Source organism: Schistocerca americana, chromosome 5, assembly GCF_021461395.2.
Source record: "Schistocerca americana isolate TAMUIC-IGC-003095 chromosome 5, iqSchAmer2.1, whole genome shotgun sequence".
Taxonomy (NCBI): domain Eukaryota; kingdom Metazoa; phylum Arthropoda; class Insecta; order Orthoptera; family Acrididae; genus Schistocerca; species Schistocerca americana.
Genome location: NC_060123.1, coordinates 560800685 through 560820324, shown reverse-complemented (window position 1 = coordinate 560820324; position 19640 = coordinate 560800685). Strand labels below are relative to the sequence as shown.

General features: G+C 43.1%; 1 protein-coding gene across 1 annotated transcript in view; it reads left to right on the top strand.

Moving 5' to 3' along the window:
• Window positions 1–19640, top strand: part of LOC124615593 (cytochrome P450 6k1-like) — a gene marked incomplete in the record, with an annotated part of 133097 nt that overhangs the window by 17254 nt on the left and 96203 nt on the right.

Here is a 19640-nt window from a genome sequence, read left to right as displayed (position 1 = left end):
CGATAGTGTCATTCGCGATTTTCTTTTGTTCACTAGTTGCATGTCGAGTATCCGGAAATAATTACCAATCTTAAGTGCATTTTTTTTGTTTTATGACATTTATGTATGATGATTGCGATGTATCAGCTGCTTCATTATTCTGGTGACATTGCTGCAATATCAACTATGAAAAACAGGCCGAGATTTCCGAGCGGTTCTGGGTGCTACAGTCTGGAACCGCAGGTTCGAATCGTGCCTCGGGCATGGATGTGTGCGATGTCCTTAGGTTAGTTAGGTTTAAGTAGTTCTAAGTTCTAGGGGACTGATGACCTCAGAAGTTAAGTCACATAGTGCTCAGAGCCATTTGAACCGAGATTTACAGACCAGGTATACAGAGCACATTGAATCCTACACGCCCAACAGACAAACATCAGCCACACCTATACCGGACCACATTCGAAAATGTAGAAGAAAATGTCAAACTATTCCACTAACTTAATAGATGAAATGGATCTTTTGGAAGATCCGGAGATCGCACATCACAAACATAAAGCATACACCTGTAGTACAGTAAAAATGCCCTTTAGAATGGGAATTAGTTTCAGAAATGCGCCGTGCAGCTAATAAATGAAAGAAAACCGTGACTAGCAGCATCAAATATTGCTTTATAAAAAACAATAAAATAAAAAAAAAACATTGCTTCTGCAGTCACAGACTTTCGTCAGCCATCCTGGATTTCGTGTCCTTACATTTCAGATGCGCTCGCTCACCGCAGAATTATTACTAATTCTCCAGACAAACGATACAGGTTTAATGAGTGGCCTCTACTTCTGTAACTGTTTTACAAGAAGCAAGCTGGCATCTGAGGTGAGTCAAAAGCAACGGTACTGGGTAATGCGTGACTGGAAATAAATGATTTGGAGTGATGGATCACGATATCCCCAGAGGCAACCAGGTAAGCGTTTGGGCTTGCCGAATGCCTGGGAAACGTTACCCACCGTCACGCGGATTACCAACAGCGAATTACTGTAAGGTTGTGTTATGGTATGGAGGAGATTCTCGTGGTTGGTGTGTGGCACCAATATTGCACTTAAGAAAAATTCTCAATGCGGAACGATTTGGACACATTTTGGAGCATTGAGTACTGCATACAGTAAAGGAGATGATTGTATCAACATGACAATGCACCGTAACATAAAGCAGCATCTAGTGGGCGACGGTTTGTGGACAATAACATTCCTGAAATGGACTGGGCTGCCCAGAGGCCCAATGTGAAACCAGTGGAACACATTAGGTATGTGTTACATCGTCGACTTCGCTCCAGACCCCATCGTCCACCATAACTACCTCCTCTTGAGGAGTAATGAGCTGCTGATCTTCCACAGACATTCAGACAACTCATTGACAGTGTCCCCAGTAGAGTTCAGGCCGTAGAAAATGCGTAGGACAGACACAGGCCTTATTAATGTGCACTAATAGCTGGCCAGGCACTTTTGATCAGAAAGTGATGATGATGACGTTGGTTTGTGGGGCGCTCAACATCGTGCTCATTAGCGACCAGAATCAGAAAGTGTACATACTGCATAGGTTCAAGACGATCGAGTTATAGTTAACTCTATTAACTCGTGTAAATTAACAGGCCATTGCAAATTTGCACAGTGATGCTTCTATATTACATACTAAATTTTTCCGCACACAGGAGGAGAAAGAGTTCCTTCTATATCCTGTACTTTCTAGTTGCTAGGAGCGTCAACACAGGTGTTCGAAGAGAACATTTTAACGCTACCAGAAGCCAAAAAAATGTGCGGACTGTTGTCACATACAATGAACAAGTGTTTCACATCCTCTGCTATTTCACATTTACAAAGCGGTGACTAAAGAGCATGAATGCTTTGTAGATACAGTCTCATTGTGCACATTTTTTTATTCCATTCATTTCTATAAGAATATACAGCCTACAGTTGCAGGTTAACTTTATCGTTTACCTAGGTTTCAACGTTAGTAATAACGTCTTCTTCAGAACATAAAATATTATTTAAATGTTTGCCTAAAACAAGCCATGTCCCAAGTCAACTTTATAAAACTTGATGCATAACCATAAGGTTTCGTCACTTCTATTAAACAAGCTGTAGCAAATTCACTTTAAGCCCATTGTATGGGCCTCGTCGTGCGACGACCTGTTACAGTTCCTCTGTCAAAGACATGCAGGGGTGTACGTGCACCAATCATAATCCCACCCCACACCATCAAACTACGACCTCCATACAGGTCCCTTTCAAGGACATTAAGGGGTTGGTATCTGGTTCCTGGTTCACGCCAGATGAAAACCCGGCAAGAATCACTGTTCAGACTATACCTGGACTCGTCCGTGAACATAACCTGGGACCACTGTTCCAATGACCATGTACTGTGTTCTTGACACTAGGCTTTACGGGCTCTCCTGTGACCAGGGATCAGTAGAATACGAATAAACCATGTCTGTTCAGTCGTCTGTAGACTGTATGTCTGGAGACAACCGTTCCAGTGGCTGCAGTAAGGTCCTGAGCAAGGCTACCTGCAGTATTCCGTGGCCGTCTGCGGGCACTGCTGGTGAGATATCTGTCTTCTTTTGGTGTTATACCCTGTGGATACGTTTCCTGTCTACTAGAATCGTTGCCATAATCTTGAAATCACACTTAGTGGCACACGGAGGGCCCGTACTACGACCTGCTGTGTTTGACCAGCCTCCAGACGCCCTAGTATTCTACCCCTCATAACGTCATCAACATGTGTTCTTTGAGCCATTTTCAACCCACAGTCACCATTAGCATGTCTGAAAATATCTGCACACTTAGTCGCTGCACCGTACTCTGACATGCACCAACACACCTCTGCGTATGTGGACTGCTGCCAGCGCCACCGTGCGACGACCGCAGGTCAAATGCATTGCACGGTCATACCCTGAGGTAATTTAAACCTGCAAACCGCCCACCAGAGCGTTGTTTCATCATGTATCAGTATTATCCTTAATTTATAAGCATGAGTGTAGTTGCAGTCCTGTTCGAAGACTGTTTTCAATATCACAGAAAACAGTATACATGATGTAACAATAAGGTATGGCCATACTTTCAGGAAAGATTTCTCTCATGTAGATGAAGAAAATACAATCTAAGAAAAAAAATTTTAAAGTTGAAAATTATCCGAATGGAGCGAATGCAACGCAGATCGGTAGATGTAACGTACATGAACAGACAAACAGATTATTTAGATCTCAGAAAAATTGGGTTATTTACTAACGAGAAAAATCTTCACGGATTGAGAAAGTCAGTACTGCATTGGGCTACCTCCGGCCCTTATGCAAGCAGTTATTCGGCTTGGCATTGACTGACAGAGTTAATGCATGCCCTCTTGAACGTTATCGTGCCAAATTCTGCATAATTCGCACATTAGATTGTCAAAATCCCATACTGGTTGGAGGGCCCTGCCCATAATGCTCCGAACGTTCCTAGCTGGAGATCCGGCGACCTTGCTGGCAATGGTAAGTTTAGCGAGCACAAAGTAAAAACTCTCACCATGTGCAGGCGGGCGTTATCATGCAGATGTGTAAGACTGGGAGGGCTTGCCATGAAGAGCAACACAACAGGGCGTAGAGTATCATCGACGTACTGCTCTACTGTAAGGGTGCTGCGGATGACAACCAAAGGGTCCTCCTATGAAATGAAATGGCACCCCAGACCATCACTTCTGCCTGTCGGGCCATATGGCGGCCGTTAGTTGGGTTAGTATTATACCGCATGCCTAAGGGGGATCTCCAGACACGTCTTCGAAGTTCAGTTCGAAGTGGGACTCGTTCCTGAAGACAATTCTACTCCAATCAATGAGATTCCAGTCCAAAGTCGTGACTGAATACGCCCCAGACAGTAGTGGGATGACATTGTGACTGTCCTCCCCCCTCCCCCTCATATGGCCTGACAACCAGGAGTGATAGTCTAGGGTGCCATTTCATTTCATAGCATGACCCCATTGGTTGTCATCTGCGGCACCCTTGCAGCACAGCAGTACTTCAACGATATTCTACGATCCGCTCCATTGTCCTTCATGACAAGCCATCCTGGGCCTACATTTCAGCAAGATAATGCCTGCCCACACGAGGCGAGAGTTTCCACTGCTTGTCTTCGCGCTTGCCAAACACTGCCTTGGTCAGTACAGTTGCCACATATGTCCCCAATTGAGGACATTTGCAACATTACAGGTAGGACTCTCCAGCCATCTCAGGATTGTGACGATTTAATGCGCCAGTTAGACCAAATTTGGCACATTATCCCTCAGGAGATGAACAAATATTTCAATCAACGCCATGCCGAATAATTGTTTGTCAAAGAGCCAGAGCTGGACAAATACATTATTGAAATGGTCAATTTGTGAAGCTTCTTCTCCCACCCAATTTACCTAACATTCGGATAATTTTTTCGTGGTCTGCCCTATATATATACGAGGCGCGACAATAAAGTAATGAGACTGATTTTCTTTGTAAGAAGTGGCAACCTTGCAGGCACAGTATCTTTGACCTTGGTCTATAAGCTGCTTCTAATCCAAGCGGCACATCGACGCATCTGCTCAGTGGTGAGTTAACATGTGTTGGTGTCTCCCGTCACGGAAATGGAACCGCATAATATTGCGCAACGCTAAGCCATTTCTTTTTGCGTTAAATTGTTTGAAAACGCGACGACAACTTACAGTAAGCTCCAGAAGGCTTTTGGAGAGGAGGTTATGTCAAGACCTCAAGTTTTTCCTTGGAATAAAATATTTAGTGAAGACAGAACGAATGTTGTAGATGAAGACCGCGGCGGATGGCCATCAACCTCACAGACGGATGTCAACTTGGCCAGGGTGCGTGAACTAGCACGATCTGATCGAAGATTATATGTGAAAATGATTGCAAAAGAACTGAACATCAATCAAGAAATGGTTCGTCTAATAATAACTGAAGATCTTGGCATGAGAAAGATTTGTGCAAAAATTGGTCCCCAAAAATCTCACACCGCAACAGCGAGAAACATGGAAAAATGTGGCATCCGCTGTTAGAGCAAACGGAAATCAATGCAAAATTGTTGAGCCGTGTTATCACTGGTGTTGAAAGTTGTTTTTTTTTTTTCAGTACGATCCAGAGACAAAACGCCGAAGTTCGCAATGGTGCTCAAAGGGATCACCCAGACCAAAAAAAGCTCACATGTCAAAGTCAAAAGTGAAATGCATGCTTGTGTGCTTCTTTGATTCCAAGGGAATTATTCATAAAGAGTGGGTGCCTTCTGGACAAACAGTTAACTAATATCACTACAAAGAAATTTTAGAAAGACTTCGTAAAAGAGTTCTTTGTGTCCGTGCCAACATTGCTGATAATTGGATTCTGCATCACGATAATGCGCCATCCCATACTCCTCTGTCAGTGCAGCAATTTTTAACCTCAAAACAAGTTATAGTACTACCACAGCCACCTTATTCACTAGATATCGCTCCGTGCGACTTTTTTCTATTTCCAAGAGTCCAAACGGTGGTCAAGGGACACCATTTTCAAACAACATAAGATGTCCAAAAAGCTGTGACGAGGGTCTTGGAGGGTATTACTGAAGATGAGTTCCAGAAGTGTTACCATCAATGGAAGAAGCGCTGGAAAAAGTGTGTGCAATCAGATGGGAACTACTTTGAAGGAGACAACACTAAACTTGACTAAAACGGTTAGCAACATTTTTTTTCACATCAGTCTCGTTACTTCATTGTCGCACCACGTATGTACATGAAGCCTTCAAAATTATCAGACAAACAAAGAGGAGGCACAAGAAGGACCAGTTGGACTCGATAGAAAAAGACTTCCGAGATCACAGTACTCGAGACTTTTATAGGACGTTCGCAGGGAGGATTCGATGATACATCCCTCAGAACTTATGTTTCCGAAAACCAGACGGCAAACTCGCGCTGACCAATCGAGATGATTGTAGAAAATTGGCTCAATATTTCTCAGAGCTACTCAATTGCCAGGAGCCCAAATCAAGATGGCCCAAATAGACTCCCGCACAAGTAAACCCAGAGTCTCCACCAACTGCCAAAGAAGAAATCCATAGACACATCTTCAGACTCAAGAATAACAGGGCATCTGGAGAAGACGGTATAGTTGCAGATCTATTGACGAACGTAGGCCAAAATACACTTGAGAAGTTCACAGAAATCATCATAGACATCTAGAAAACGGAAAAGGTACCTGAAGAATGGAAATGTGGACTTATCCATCCGTTACACAAGAAAGGTGACAGGACAGATGTCACTAACTACAGAGGGATTTCTCTCCTTGAAGTCACCTACAAAATTCTGTCCGCATGCCTTCTTCAAAGCACACAAGAACAGCTTGAAAACAAAATTGGTGATTATCATGCCGGTTTCCGACCGGGGCGTTCTTGTGTTGGACAAATTTTCAATTTGAAGATGCTACTGAAGCATGAACCATGGACCTTGCCGTTGGTGGGGAGGCTTGCGTGCCTCAGCGATACAGATGGCCGTACCGTAGGTGCAGCCACAACGGAGGGGTATCTGTTGAGAGGCCAGACAAACGTGTGGTTCCTGAAGAGGGGCAGCAGCCTTTTCAGTAGTTGCAGGGGCAACAGTCTGGATGATTGACTGACCTGGCCTTGCAACATTAACCAAAAAAGCCTTGCTGTGCTGGTACTGCGAACGGCTGAAAGCAAGGGGAAACTCCGGCCGTAATCTTTCCCGAGGGCATGCAGCTTTACTGTATGGATAAATGATGATGGCGTCCTCTTGGGTAAAATAGTCCCCCATTCGGATCTCCGGGTGGGGACTACTCAAGAGGACGTCGTTATCAGGAAAAAGAAAACTGGCGTTCTACGGATCGGAGCGTGGAATATCAGATCCCTTAACCGGGCAGGTAGATTAGAAAATTTAAAAAGGGAAATGTATAGGTTAAAGTTAGATATAGTGGAAATTAGTGAAGTTCGGTGGCAGGAGGAACAAGACTTTTGGTCAGGTGAATACAGGGTTATAAATACAAAATGAAATAGGGATAATGCAGGAGTAAGTTTAATAATGAATAAAAAAACAGGAGTGCGGGTAACCTACTACAAACAGCATAGTGAACGCATTATTGTGGCCAAGATAGACACGAAGCCCACGCCTACTACAGTAGTACAAGTTTATATGCCAACTAGCTCTGCAGATGATGAAGAAATTGAAGAAATGTATGATGAGATAAAAGAAATTATTGAGGTAGTGAAGGGAGACGATAATTTAATAGTCATGGGTGACTGGAATTCGCTAGTAGGAAAAGGGAGAGAAGGAAACATAGTAGGTGAATATGAATTGGGGCTAAGAAATGAAAGAGGAAGACGCCTGGTAGAGCTTTGCACAGAGCATAACTTAATCATAGCTAACACTTGGTTCAAAAATCATCAAAGAAGGTTGTATACATGGAAGAAATCTGGAGATACTAGAAGGTATCAGATAGTTTATATAATGGTAAGACAGAGATTTAGGAACCAGGTTTTAAATTGTAAGACATTTCCAGTGGCAGATGTGGACTCTGACCACAATCTATTGTTTATGAACTGCAGATTAAAACTGAAGAAACTGCAAAAAGGTGAGATTTAAGGAGATGGGACCTGGATAAACTGAAAGAACCAGAGGTTGTACAGAGTTTTAGGGAGAGCATAAGGGAACAATTGACAGGAATGGGGGTAAGAAGTACAGTAGAAGAAGAATGGGTAGCTCTGAGGGATAAAGTTGTGAAGGCAGCAGAGGATCAAGTAAGTAAAAAGACGAGGGCTAGTAGAAATCCTTGGGTAACAGTAGAAATATTGCACTTAATTGACGAAAGGAGAAAATATAAAAATGCAGTAAATGAAGCAGGCAAAAAGGAATACAGACGTCTCAAAAATGAGATCGACAGGAAGTGCATAATGGCTAAGCAGGGATGGCTAGAGGACAAATATAAGGATTTAGAGGCTTATCTCACTGGGGGTAAGATAGATACTGCCTACAGGAAAATTAAAGAGACCTTTGGAGAAAAGAGAACCACTTGTATGAATACCAAGAGCTCAGATAGAAACCAAGTTCTAAGCAAAGAAGGGAAAGCAGAAAGGTGGAAGTAGTATATAGAGGGTCTATACAGGGGCGATGTACTTGAGGACAACATTATGGAAATGGAAGAGGATGTAGATGAAGATGAAATGGGAGATACGATACTGCATAAAGAGTTTGACAGAGCACTGAAAGACCTGAGTCGAAACAAGGCCCCCGGAGTAGACAACATTCCATTAGAACTACTGATGGCCTTGGGAGAGCCAGTCATGACAAAACTCTACCATCTGGTGAGCAAAATGTATGAGACAGGCGAAATACCCTCGGTCTTCAAGAAGAATATAATAATTCCAATCCCAAAGAAAGCAGGTGTTGACAGATGTGAAAATTACCGAACTATCAGTTTAATAAGTCACAGCTGCAAAATACTAACGCGAATTCTTTACAGACGAATGGAAAAACTAGTAGAAGCTGACCTCGGGGAAGTTCAGTTTGGATTCCGTAGAAACGTTGGAACACGTGAGACAATACTGACCTTACGACTTATCTTAGAAGAAAGATTAAGGAAAGGCAAACCTACGTTTCTAGCATTTGTAGACTTAGTGAAAGCTTTTGACAATGTTGACTGGAATACTCTCTTTCAAATTCTAAAGGTGGCAGGGGTAAAATATAAGGAGCGAAAGGCTGTTTACAATTTGTACAGAAACCAGATGGCAGTTATAAGAGTCGAGGGGCACGATAGGGAAGCAGTGGTTGGGAAGGGAGTGAGACAGGGTTGTAGCCTCTCCCCGATGTTATTCAATCTGTATATTGAGCAAGCAGTAAAAGAAACAAAAGAAAAATTCGGAGTAGGTATTAAAATCCATGGAGAAGAAATAAAAACTTTGAGGTTTGCCGATGACATTGTAATTCTGTCAGAGACAGCAAAGGACTTGGAAGAGCAGTTGAACGGAATGGACAGTGTCTTGAAAAGAGGATATAAGATGAACATCAAAAAAAGCAAAACAAGGATAATGGAATGTAGTCGAATTAAGTCGGGTGATGCTGAGAGAATTAGATTAGGAAATGAGACACTTAAAGTAATAAATGTGTTTTGCTATTTGGGGAGCAAAATAACTGATGATGGTCGAAGTAGAGAAGATATAAAATGTAGACTGGCAATGGCAAGGAAAGCGTTTCTGAAGAAGAGAAATTTGTTAACAGCGAGTATAGATTTAAGTGTCAGGAAGTCTTTTCTGAAAGTATTTGTGTGGAGTTTAGCCGTGTATGGAAGTGAAACATGGACGATAAATAGTTTGGACAAGAAGAGAATAGAAGCTTTCGAAATGTGGTGCTACAGAAGAATGCTGAAGATTAGATGGGTAGATCACATAACTAATGATGAAGTATTGAATAGAATTGGGGAGAAGAGGAGTATGTGGCAGAACTTAACAAAAAGAAGGCATCAAGGGATCATAATTTAGCATTGGAGGGCAGTGTGGAGGGTCAAAATCGTAGAGGGAGACCAAGAGATGAATGCACTAAGCAGATTCAAAAGGATGTGGGTTGCAGTAAGTACTGGGAGATGAAGAAGCTTGCACAGGATAGGGTAGCATGGAGAGCTGCATCAAACCAGTCTCAGGACTGAAGACCACAACAACAACAACTGAAGCATAGAGCAACCCGAAGCTCTCCGATCATCTGTATGTTCGTTGACTTCAATAAGGCATATGATTCGGTCGATCGACGGTCCCTCTTTAACATCTTAGAAGAACAAGGACTTGATCGAAAGACATTAGGACCCACCAAGGAAACACTCACGGGCACGAAGTCAAAAGTGAAATTCATGGGCGAATTGTCAGAGCCCTTTGAGATAAAGACCGGTGTGCGATAAGGCGATGGGTTGTCACCACTGCTCTTCAACCTTGTTCTGGATAAAGCCATCCGAGAATAGGAGAAAGAATTGAAGACCCAGGACCACTGGAAACCTATTCAACTCCGACGAAAGAATGATGACATCAGGGTCAGTTGTTTAGCTTTCGCAGACGACCTCGCGATACTAGTGGCCTGTTAAAATACAGCGATGAAACAGATTGGAGTCCTCAAGGAATGCGCTGAGAAAACTGGACTACAAATTTCATTCGATAAGACCAAGTTCATTTGCACTAAACTCGACATTCAGGAATTGAACACAAAATACGGTCAGATCAAACGAGTTCCACCCCTCAAATATCTCGGTGAGATCATAGAACCAACAGCGTTGGAAAAGGGAAGCACAGAACGTTCGGTTACAAAAGTTCAAACGAGTAAATGGGAGAACGCGTAAAATCTACAATAAGAAATGTATGTCCATTCATACAAAGATCAAACATTATAATACAGTGATTAAACCTGAATTGCTGTACGCGAGCGAAACGTTGGTACTTAATAGAAAAGGCGATCTGGAGAACATCATGATCATGAGGAAAGTGCTGGGACCAGATAAAACTGAAGAGGGCTATAGACTCAAATCGCGCAAAGCAACAGAAGAACTGTCCAACCTTGCCGCAGATATCAGGAAACGAAGGCTGAATTTCTATGGACACATTCATAGACTCCCATCTTCAAGGCTAACTCACAAGATTTTGACATACACTGCAAAACTGAAGAATATTCTATGGATAGAAGAAGTCAAATATGACGTGGAAAAGTCACAGATAGGAACATCGGACATACTAGACAGGAAACCTTACCGTCAGAAGATAAATAGATGGGTAGTAAAGCCAGAGAATGAATTCCTTAAAAGATCAGGGAAGGTCAGAAGAAAGGAAGAAAGCACATAGCGAAAGAATGAAAGCTATATGGGCTAGCAGAAAGGCAAATCATAAATGTAATTCGTGATCCGACAGGGTCCATAAGCGCACGCGCACACACACACACACACACACACATATATATATATATATATATATATATATATATATATATATATATATATATATATACACTCCTGGAAATTGAAATAAGAACACTGTGAATTCATAGTCCCAGGAAGGGGAAACTTTATTGACACATTCCTGGGGTCAGATACATCACATGATCACACTGACAGAACCACAGGCACATAGACACAGGCAACAGAGCATGCACAATGTCGGCACTAGTACAGTGTATATCCACCTTTCGCAGCAATGCAGGCTGCTATTCTCCCATGGAGACGATCGTAGAGATGCTGGATGAAGTCCTGTGGAACGGCTTGCCATGCCATTTCCACCTGGCGCCTCAGTTGGACCAGCGTTCGTGCTGGACGTGCAGACCGCGTGAGACGACGCTTCATCCAGTCCCAAACATGCTCAATGGGGGACAGATCCGGAGATCTTGCTGGCCAGGGTAGTTGACTTACACCTTCTAGAGCACGTTGGGTGGCACGGGATACATGCGGACGTGCATTGTCCTGTTGGAACAGCAAGTTCCCTTGCCGGTCTAGGAATGGTAGAACGATGGGTTCGATGACGGTTTGGATGTACCGTGCACTATTCAGTGTCCCCTCGACGATCACCAGTGGTGTACGGCCAGTGTAGGAGATTGCTCCCCACACCATGATGCCGGGTGTTGGCCCTGTGTGCCTCGGTCGTATGCAGTCCTGATTGTGGCGCTCACCTGCACGGCGCCAAACACGCATACGACCATCATTGGCACCAAGGCAGAAGTGACTCACATCGCTGAAGACGACACGTCTCCATTCTTCCCTCCATTCACGCCTGTCGCGACACCACTGGAGACGGGCTGCACGATGTTGGGGCGTGAGCGGAAGACGGCCTAACGGTGTGCGGGACCGTAGCCCAGCTTCATGGAGACGGTTGCGAATGGTCCTCGCCGATACCCCAGGAGCAACAGTGTCCCTAATTTGCTGGGAAGTGGCAGTGCGGTCCCCTACGGCACTGCGTAGGATCCTACGGTCTTGGCGTGCATCCGTGCGTCGCTGCGGTCCGGTCCCAGGTCGACGGGCACGTGCACCTTCCGCCGACCACTGGCGACAACATCGATGTACTGTGGAGACCTCACGCCCCACGTGTTGAGCAATTCGGCGGTACGTCCACCTGGCCTCCCGCATGCCCACTATACGCCCTCGCTCAAAGTCCGTCAACTGCACATACGGTTCACGTCTACGCTGTCGCGGCATGCTACCAGTGTTAAAGACTGCGATGGAGCTCCGTATGCCACGGCAAACTGGCTGACACTGACGGCGGCGGTGCACAAATGCTGCGCAGCTAGCGCCATTCGACGGCCAACACCGCGGTTCCTGGCGTGTCCGCTGTGCCGTGCGTGTGATCATTGCTTGTACAGCCCTCTCGCAGTGTCCGGAGCAAGTATGGTGGGTCTGACACACCGGTGTCAATGTGTTCTTTTTTCCATTTCCAGGAGTATATATATATATATATATATATATATATATATATATATATATATATATATCGCAGAAGAATCTGAATAGCACAGTCGCCGTAGTGTAGCGGTTATAATACTGGACTGCTGCATGGTGGGTCGTCCAATATTCTAAATGTCCGGCCTCAGACGTGTCGTGGAATTTCTGTAGAAGATCTAAGCGCATAATGTTAGGAAGCACTGGTAGCCACCTCTTTCCAAATGGATCAAAGTTTTTCTTGCAGTGTAATCCATTAACTACCTTAAATTGTACTTTCACATCCTCTGACCGATTTAAGGCAAGCATAATTTGGGATATCCTGGCGTCCTTCCTCTGCTCAGCAGAGAGATCCTGGAGTGTTGCGAGACAGTCACTATCTTCATCAATGTCTTGATGGTCTTGCACAGGGTTTCCTGAGAGACAGTCGGCATATTGGTGTTTCCTTCCACGTTTATACACTATGGTAATGTCATACGCTTGAAGACTTACTGCCCACCTGGCGAGTCGTCCTGTTGGATTCTTAAGACCGGTCAACCAACAAAGTGTGGAAGAAAACACCAAGATGCCGACTGTCTCTCAAGAAACCCTGCTTCTACGTGAAATGTATACAGGGTGTTACAAAAAGGTACGGCCAAACTTTCAGGAAACATTCCTCACACACAAATAAAGAAAAGATGTTATGTGGACATGTGTCCGGAAACGCTTAATTTCCATTTTAGAGCTCATTTTAGTTTCGTCAGTACGTACTGTACTTTCTCGATTCACCGCCAGTTGGCCCAATTGAAGGAAGGTAATGTTGACTTCGGTGCTTGTGTTGACAGGCAACTCATTGCTCTACAGTACTAGCATCAAGCACATCAGTACGTAGCATCAACAGGTTAGTGTTCATCACGAACGTGGTTTTGCAGTCAGTGCAATGTTTACAAATGCGGAGTTGGCAGATGCCCATTTGATGTATGGATTAGCACGGGGCAATAGCCGTGGCGCGGTACGTTTGTATCGAGACAGATTTCCAGAACGAAGGTGTCCCGACGGGAAGACGTTCGAAGCAATTGATCGGCGTCTTAGGGAGCACGGAACATTCCAGCCTATGACTCGCGACTGGGGAAGACCTAGAACGACGAGGACATCTGCAATGGACGAGGCAATTCTTCGTGCAGTTGACGATAACCCTAATGTCAGCGTCAGAGAAGTTGCTGCTGTACAAGGTAATGTTGACCACGTCACTGTATGGAGCGTGCTACGGGAGAACCAGTTGTTTAGGTACCATGTACAGCGTGTGCAGGCACTATCAGCAGCTGATTGGGCTCCACGGGTACACTTCTGCGAATGGTTCATCCAACAATGTGTCAATCCCCGTTTCAGTGCAAATGTTCTCTTTACGGATGAGGCTTCATTTCAACGTGATCAAATTGTAAATTTTCACAATCAACATGTGTGGGCTGACGAGAATCCGCACGCAATTGTGCAATCACGTCATCAACACAGATTTTCTGTGAACGTTTGGGCAGGCATTTTTGGTGATGTCTTGATTGGGCCCCATGTTCTTCCACCTATGCTCAATGGAGCACGTTATGATGATTTCATATGGGATACTCTACCTGTGCTGCTAGAACATGTGCCTTTACAAGTACGACACAACATGTGGTTCATGCACAATGGAGCTCCTGCACATTTCAGTCGAAGTGTTTGTACCCTTCTCAACAACAGATTCGGTGACCGATGGATTGGTAGAGGCGGACTAATCCCATAGCCTCCACGCTCTCCTGACTTCAACCCTCTTGAATTTCATTTATGGGGGCATTTGAAAGCTCTTGTCTACGCAACCCCGGTACCAAATGTAGAGACTCTTCGTGCTCGTATTGTGGACGGTTATGATACAATACGCCATTCTCCAGGGCTGCATCAGCGCATCAGGGATTCCATGCGACGGAGGGTGGATGCATGTATCCTCGCTAACGGAGGACATTTTGAACATTTCCTGTAACAAAGTGTTTGAAGTCACGCTGGTACGTTCTTTTGCTGTGTGTTTCCATTCGATGATTAATGTGATTTGAAGAGAAGTAATAAAATGAGCTCTAACATGGAAAGTAAGCGTTTCCGGACACATGTCCACATAACATATTTTCTTTCTTTGTGTGTGAGGAATGTTTCCTGAAAGTTTGGCCGTACCTTTTTGTAACACCCTGTATAGTGGATGTTATACAGTAGAGCTTAGTTTCTATAACACCTAGACACATTAATCATGTACCTTCAAACGAAACATCATCCTTGAACAACATATTTGCACTGAAGTGAGTGTTGACAGACAGATGAATGAAACATTCGCGGAAGTGTACTGTTGCAGGAAAATCAGCTGCTGATGGGGCCTGCACAAGCTGTTCGTGGAAGGATACACCAGGTTCTCGTGTAGCACTCTCCAGACAGTCAAGTGCTCAGTATTACTTCTGTAACTAATTGTCGTACGCTGACACTAAGATTGTCGTCAACTGCACGAACAAGTCCCTCCTCTAGCTGAGGTGTCGTTGTCCTCCAAGACCTTCCCCAGTCACGACTAATAGGCTCCCTAACACATTGATCAACTGCTTCAAACAGCCTCCTCTCGGCACACTGTCATTCTGGAAATCTGTCGTTCTGCTAATCCGTACAACAAATGGGCATCTGTCTACTCAGAATTTGTAAACACTACGCCTGCACTGTACCGGAAATCAGGTCCACGATGAAGACTACTCGGTTGGTGCTACGAGCTAGTAAAGCAATGAAGTTAGTCACATGTCAACACAAGCAATGAAGTGAGTTACTTTGTAAGCTTTCTATTTAATTTATTTGTATATGAAATACTGAATATTCTTTTTCCGAATTTTCTCCTCGTGTAACGTGTCCTTAAAATATCATATTCAACGGCTGAGCAATACTGAATATTTGTTGGCCTTGTACTGGGATTGTGAGCAGTACCGCGAAACAAAACTTTAATCTTAGCGAAATGCTGAATGAAAATGAATCTAATAAATTACAAAAGAAACTAATTGTGTACTCAGTGCAAACTATGTAACTGATTTTTGCTTGTCAGAAACAGTTTGTGCCTGCGAGTGGCGTAAGGTACAATCTACACACGACAACATGTTTAAAATTTTATTAAGAATGATGGAGGAGGGTATTACCGTAAAGAAAAGCGTTCTTGAATAATAAAACTCTGATTATTCTGAAAAAAGACTGTTTAGCTTAAGAAGACTCTAACAGTTACGAAATTCAATCATTACAAAAAATACAGATATTTAGACCAATTGTGTTACTTGTGACGTAAGGAAAACAAAGAGAACAAATTAACACTAATCATGAATATCATTAGTTATCTAAAGGAGAAAGATTTCCTTCAACTATCTGAGAAACAAACATTTCATCCCTACGCGTGTACTGGATACCTTGAAATATTCCTCCAAAAATCTTCTCCAGCCATACGGTTAAGAAAATATCTTTACAAACAAGTTATCATCTCTGTAATAAAGTATTCCAGATAATTTCTCCCAGATTCACAAATACAAATTTTCTCTAAAACTCAACTGCACGGTGCTACGCCTCTAGTATGAATGCCCTAGTGCAGCACAACTAACTAGCGACCAAGCGCAACACAGATTACATTAAACAGACGCAATGCTCTTATCCATTACTCGTGCAGCGTGCTTATACATCTTTGTCCCAGTACAGTAAACCTGAGGTAATTACAGTGGCAGAAAACATATGAAAACCTTACAACATGTCGACGTTATCGTCGTTCTATTGGAACAATAGACACTGGCGGTGAACCTCAGAATTACAACTTACTGTACATTCCAAGCAAACATAACCATGCGGGTATTTTGAACGGTACATGTACAGGGTGTTTCAAAAATGACCGGTATATTTGAAACGGCAATAAAAACTAAACGAGCAGCGATACAAATACACCGTTTGTTGCAATATGCTTGGGACAACAGTACATTTTCAGGCAGACAAACTTTCGAAATTACAGTAGTTACAATTGTCAACAACAGATGGCGCTGCGGTCTGGGAAACTCTATAGTACGATATTTTCCACATATGCACCATGCGTAGCAATAATATGGCGTAGTCTCTGAATGAAATTACCCGAAACCTTTGACAACGTGTCTGGCGGAATGGCTTCACATGCAGATGAGATGTACTGCTTCAGCTGTTCAATTGTTTCTGGATTCTGGCGGTACACCTGGTCTTTCAAGTGTCCCCACAGAAAGAAGTCACAGGGGTTCATGTCTGGCGGATAGGGAGGCCAATCCACGCCGCCTCCTATATGTTTCGGATAGCCCAAAGCAATCACACGATCATCGAAATATTCATTCAGGAAATTAAAGACGTCGGCCGTGCGATGTGGCCGGGCACCATCTTGCATAAACCACGAGGTGTTCGCAGTGTCGTCTAAGGCAGTTTGTACCGCCACAAATTCACGAAGAATGTCCAGATAGCGTGATGCAGTAATCGTTTCGGATCTGAAAAAGGGGCCAATGATTCCTTTGGAAGAAATGGCGGCCCAGACCAGTACTTTTTGAGGATGCAGGGACGATGGGACTGCAACATGGGGCTTTTCGGTTCCCCATATGCGCCAGTTCTGTTTATTGACGAAGCCGTCCAGGTAAAAATAAGCTTCGTCAGTAAACCAAATGCTGCCCACATGCATATCGCCGTCATCAATCCTGTGCACTATATCGTTAGCGAATGTCTCTCGTGCAGCAATGATAGCGGCGCTGAGGGGTTGCCGCATTTGAATTTTGTATGGATAGAGGTGTAAACTCTGGCGCATGAGACGATACGTGGACGTTGGCGTCATTTGGACCGCAGCTGCAAGACGGCGAACGGAAATCCGAGGCCGCTGTTGGATCACCTGCTGCACTAGCTGCGCGTTGCCCTCTGTGGTTGCCGTACGTGGTCGCCCTACCTTTCCAGCACGTTCATCCGTCACGTTCCCAGTCCGTTGAAATTTTTCAAACAGATCCTTTATTGTATCGCTTTTCGGTCCTTTGGTTACATTAAACCTCCGTTGAAAACTTCGTCTTGTTGCAACAACACTGTGTTCTAGGCGGTGGAATTCCAACACCAGAAAAATCCTCTGTTCTAAGGAATAAACCATGTTGTCCACAGCACACTTGCACGTTGTGAACAGCACACGCTTACAGCAGAAAAACGACGTACAGAATGGCGCACCCACAGACTGCGTTGTCTTCTATATCTTTCACATCACTTGCAGCGCCATCTGTTGTTTAAAATTGTAACTACTGTAATTTCGAAAGTTTGTCCGCCTGAAAATGTACTGTTGTCCCAAGCATATTGCAACAAACGGTGTATTTCTATCGCTGCTCGTTTAGTTTTTATTGCCGTTTCAAATATACCGGTCATTTTTGAAACACCCTGTAAGAAAACAGGTCATGTGACGATGGTACGTTCTGTTTTTGTGTGTTTCCCATGATTAATGAGATGGTGAAGAGAAGTAGAAAATGAGCTCGAACATAGAAACAAAGCATTTACGGAACCATACCCATATAACACATTTTATTCCTCTATGTTTGAGGACTGTTTGCTGAAAGTTTGGCCATAACTTTTTGTAGCATTCCCTATAGTTTCATTAAAAATATCGCCCTCGTAATTGAGCAGCTATAAGCGTTAAAGATTTCTTGTGTTTGTTAGAACGTTCTCCACATTCTTCGCAATAACTTTGCGAAAATTACGGTTCGATATATAAGGGGCTGTCAAATGAGAAATAGGTAAACAGTTTATTATTTCGAAACTAATCGCCATAACTGTACATACATTTTCCCACTGTGAGAGAAGATGGTCAGTGCCTTCATGGACAAATGTTTACGGTTGCCTACTGTAACGGGACATCCTCATCTAGCATTACTTATCCTCAACAGTAGTTACCGACACCCGTAATATTTTTCGCTGCTTTTCTCAAAACTTTCAGATAATTTTATACGCAATATGTTAGATTCCAAACTAAAATTTATGAAAAGGAATTACTTTAATTTCGATGTTACAATCTTTAAGTAATAGCCCTAATTGTACAGTTAAAATGGTTTTTTTTTTCAGAAACATTTGAAACTACGAATTATTAAAATTTCTATTATTCATTACGCAATCTAGCACTGTTTACTATTTTTATTTCTGGGTTCATTTATGAAATAATAATCGAAATTAATACAAATTCATTTTTCAAGAGTCATTGTAAACCCTTTGGAATGTTGTTATTACTGCAGAGTGAAATAGTAGTAAGCATGGCTCTGATGTGATCGGACGTGGTTTTTTGTATTTTGGGCGAACAATGTAATTTCGGCCTTGTTAATGCGAAAATTTAAAAGACGTATAAGGTACTGAAATGTGACAAAATGTACTAACGTAAAAACAAAAATTCTGCAACAACAATCTTCAAAATTATTTATATCAATTCAACCGTGAGGACCTAAAATGTGACAATTTCAGCTTCAATAATCAGACCCCTAGACAAGAAGAACTGGAGCCAACTCTACAAGAAAAGATATGTAAACTAAAAAGTTTATTGTAATGTTACTCCTCTCCAATATTCAGAAAAGTCATCGCCTGTTGTGGACAATAGCTGGAATTAGGAAGGAGGGGGAGATTACTCTACGAAAGCATGATTAATCGACGGGTGACGAATGTCTTTCTTCAGGACTCCAAAAATATGGCAAGGACGGGCCCACATGTTGCCAAAATTCTTTCGATTACGCTGCAGAAGTTTTGCAGGGAGCCGTCCGTAAAGTCCCGATCTCTCGCCTGAGTACAATCACGGTTCCATAGGCAACCAAAAATATTTGACCACGGAGGCATTGACCGTCTTGTCAATGGATTAATAGTTATGGTGATTACTTTCGAAATAATATACAGTTAACTTACTTATTTTCCATATGTCTCGTTTTCATTTGACTGCCTCTTATAGTTACTCGTTTTTGAATATATTTTGTGTGGCCTTACTGAAAATGCCTTTATACATTTAGGATGAATAATAACGGTAACACAGAACCCTAACCTTTCTGAATAATAGCTTGAAAAGATTAAAATCTGAATACACATTTGCATGTTTCGTTTTGACGTAGAAGGACAGAAAACGGACTCAAAGGAAAAGAGAATATGTTGAAATGTTTTCTGAAAGACGCATGCTGTGCACTAACTAGTGATGCTCGGAGTAACT